Source organism: Heterocephalus glaber, unplaced genomic scaffold (genome assembly GCF_053883595.1).
Source record: "Heterocephalus glaber isolate CG9 unplaced genomic scaffold, H.glaber_assembly_v1.0 deba00000594, whole genome shotgun sequence".
In the NCBI taxonomy this organism is placed as follows: Eukaryota; Metazoa; Chordata; class Mammalia; order Rodentia; family Bathyergidae; genus Heterocephalus; species Heterocephalus glaber.
This window is the reverse complement of record NW_028258151.1, coordinates 355,103-358,979: the sequence shown is the minus strand read 5'-3', so window position 1 is coordinate 358,979 and position 3,877 is coordinate 355,103. Positions and strand designations below refer to the sequence as shown.

The 3,877-nt window shown below is 37.9% G+C and overlaps 1 protein-coding gene across 3 annotated transcripts in view; it reads left to right on the top strand.

Annotated features, from left to right (window-relative positions):
- The window catches only part of LOC110345624 (regulating synaptic membrane exocytosis protein 1-like), a 222,389-nt gene that overhangs the window by 62,822 nt on the left and 155,690 nt on the right, over window positions 1–3,877 (top strand). The window lies entirely within an intron of this gene.

Genomic DNA, 3,877 nt, shown 5'->3' with positions numbered 1-3,877 from the left:
GTAAGTGTTAGTTATATACATAATAATATAGTTAAAACTATTGTACAGCCCCTGAGAAACTTAAGTTCTATCTATGACAGTGTAAACATATATTAAAAGTGTAATAGTGAAGATCAAAATTAATTTAAACAACTTTAAGGACAGAAGAGATGCTGTAAGAATAAAATAGAGTTCAACTTGTGGAACTAATATTGGGACAACTTATACAAAACAGAGCTTTGTAAATGCTATGTCAAGTGTTACTTAACCTGCTTACTACATGGAGTTATTAGGATCAAATGAATTTAATGCCTGTAAAGAGCACAAAAGAGTTTCTCTCATAAGTGCACAGTAAGTGTGTTGTTGTTGTTGTTGTTGTTATTGTTGTTATTGCTACTGTTATTGATGAGCAGATTGCTCACCAGGTCATGATCATAGCATTTGGCACAGTGCATGGCACAGAGCAGGTGTCTGTAAGTATTTGTTCATCAATTATACCCACCTTTTTGTAGCAGTTCACACAGATATCATAATCATCAGGGCTTCCTTGTGTCCTTGGAGCACACTTCATGTCCTCTTTCCAAAGTAGATATTTCTTGAACTTCTTCCCAGTACTTGAGCTGCTGCTATTAAATTTTCTCAGGCTCATACAAGGACCTTTGTTTTTAGAAGATTCTAGTGAAGGATTAACACGAGTTATGAGCTTGGAAATCTTCCTGGAGTTCTGAACATTTGAGTTGAGTTTGGAAAGGACTAAAAATTTGGAGAAAGGGAGAGGGAGCAGACAATTTGAAGTAAGAGAAATGGAATATGAAATGGAGATGAAAGTGACAAAATGATGTTCTAAAATTGTGAAATTGATTTACTTGACTTTGCAAATGGGGCGTGTTAGGAATTAAGAGGAAGAGATTGATGAATGAGGAAAATGTGTTGATGAAATGGCTTGGAGCTAGATAGCTGTCCCTGCATTGATCTGGTGGGAAATGTGACACCCTTTTATAAACTCTGTGAATGGGAGAAAATTAAGTTCATTTATGAGAGAGAATGAATTTGAAATTTGTGGATGTAAGTAAAAAAGGTCAATTTTAAGAGGTATTTTGAAGGAATATCCAGCTGACTCGGTGAGTTTTTTATCGTTACAGAAAAAGGTCATAGTGGTATCAAGGTTGTAAATGTCAGTGATTTATTTCATTACTGTGTAGAACTTAGGAAATGTGTAAGTTTCAGAGTTGAAGGACTATGGAGTTTAGTCTTTTAATGGGCTGAGGCAAAAGTTGTAAGTAGACACAGATGGAGACCTGAAGGGTGATAGGAAGTGGAGTCTGGAAATGACAATTCAGCAGACATCCTGTGGTTGGAGTCACAATTTCTGTCATACAGAAGGGGAGAGCAGAGGGCTTGAAGGATGGTCATCTTTAAAATGAGGGCAAGAAACCCTGTTTGCTAGGTTACCTTCCCACAGGCCACATTGTTCATCAGTATTTTCCTAGATATCTGTTCATGTCTTCATCAGTTTGCATGAAGGGAATGAAAAAAGTTATTTACAATATTTATTTGCTCTTCTCATTCTGAACACAAAACACAAGACCCTGAAGCACATTCATTCAGGTGTTAAGAGATGCCGTCGAAGTGTCAAATGATCTGGTTTCTTTTGGCACAGAGTAGTAAACAAGGCATTGTGTCTTCTAGACAAAATAAGTATTCATTTGTACTAAAAAAGGAATAATAGATATATGCATATATATATTTCTTATATGACATTTTAACAATTATACAAATAATAGTCTATGTTCATATTTGATTAGCTCCATCTATTCTTTGGCTTCTAGGTAGGTGAATCAGTTGCAACAGTAATTACCATTAATTGAAAGTAATGGTTGAAATATTTCATTAATGTTCTCCAAGTTTCATTTTCCCATTTTATTTTATCTATTTAAAATTCACTTAAATCCCACCAAGGAACCATTATGGACCTCTCAGTAGACAGTTATTTAGCTATCTTGCTCCCAGATGAGGGAAGAGAATGAGTGCTTTGTGGAGAAAAGGCATTTTTAGATACATAGAACTACTCCAAAATCATTATTCCAAGAGCATTGCATTTATGATACAAGTAAAAAATAGAAAACATTTTAGATGTAAAATAACTCTATTGATTGTCTTTACCAATGCCATCTGTTTCAGCCTCTACTAGCAAATTTCATTTTTTACCCTAAATAGTTAAATTGTAGACAGCCATTAGCTGACGGCTACCTCTTGCTCTTTCATAACACTGAAATGTGGCAAGAGAATGTGAAGTAAAGTTTAGGCCTTCCATCTCAAAATACTCAAATACAATTGTGTGGCTCTTGAGGACACTTGATTGACAATGGAATCATTTGTTTGCTCCAAACAAAATATTTCACAAGTATTATGTGATTTTGAAATGACAGATTGTGCTACTAAGAAGAAATTGTGCTATTGCACAAATAAATTTGTAACTTGAGTAGCACTGTCAGTTTTCTAACTGTTAAAACATCGAGTCCAGGGGCCGAGGATTTAGCTCAGTGGTTTCGCTGCCTGCTGCACAAACGCAAAGACCAGAGTTCAATCCCCGGTATCAAAATTAAAGAAAAACAACAAAACATTGAGTCCAATATGTAGTGTGTGACCTGATTTACCTGACTAAAGACAGGAGGCAGTTACACCTCAGGTACACTAGATATGCAGAAATTTTTGCTGACATTATTAATTGTTAACTTCCTGTCCTCCTGTTGTTTAGTTTTCACATGTAAATCAGCTTACCTGTCCTGAAATTAATTTTATTTTGCAGAGTTGCCTTTTCCAATTAATCCAGATAATTTTTAGTTTCAGGCCTGTCTTTCAGAGCTTTAGTATTCCTCTTTAACTTGGTGTTATCGCAGAGGGAAAAAAAAGGCTCACATATTTCCCCGTTCAAGTCAGTGACTGTTTCTTTTTTTTTTTTTTTTTTTTTTGATATGGGGGATCAAACTCGGGTCCTTGCGCTTGCAGAGCAGTGGAACCACTGAGCTAAATTCCTGGCCCTAGTGATATTTTCTTAATTTGGAGAGACCGCACTCAGCCTGGCTTGGGCAAGCCGGCAGTTTAGACTCAGAGGTTCTCAGTGGGGCTGTGAGGCACATGAATGAGCTTGAGGGTTGGAAGTCTTTTCTTATGGAAATAAAGTACTAAAGCCATACACAGTTTCATCCTTAAGATACCTTAGGCTGGCCCCGTGGTGATTATTAAAATACTGTCATTCTTACCATAGACTACCAAACATACTCTCCTCAGGAGAAGATAAGTGGGTGGAGCCCATGGTGATAGGTCCACACACAGGGCCCATCTGTCAGGGGTTCCAGAGGACTAAACAGCTGACACCCACCCCCTTTTTTCTCCTTGGCTAGAAAAACTTAGATGCCCTTTTAGTTGTTCTGGTACTTCCTAACTTTTATGAACCCTAATTTCTAAGTGCGTTTTCTTTTCTTCCTTTGTTTTTATTTTTACTTTTTGTTTTGATTTGTTTAATGTCCTTTTCATGTAAAAGCCCACACCTTCTCAGTCAGCTTCTGATGTACTTACCTAAGTAGTTATAGTAGACCTGCACTAGTGTGTCAGAGCCAGCCAGAGCTGGAACCCTGGCTTGGGTCCATACCCAGGCCTGCCAAAGGGCTCAAGCGAACTGAGTTCTTTTTCTTGCTTGCACTCAACAAGTGAAAGAAGAAACCACAATCCTGGGAGTGATGGCATATGCCCATGCCGATACCAGCATTTGGGAGGCTTAGGCAGGAGGATTACCGAGAGTTTGAAGTCAGCCTGGGCTACACAGTGAGTTCAAACCAGCCTGGGCTACATAGCAAGACCCTGTCTCAGAAGAGGAGGAGGGAAAGGAAGAGGAGGA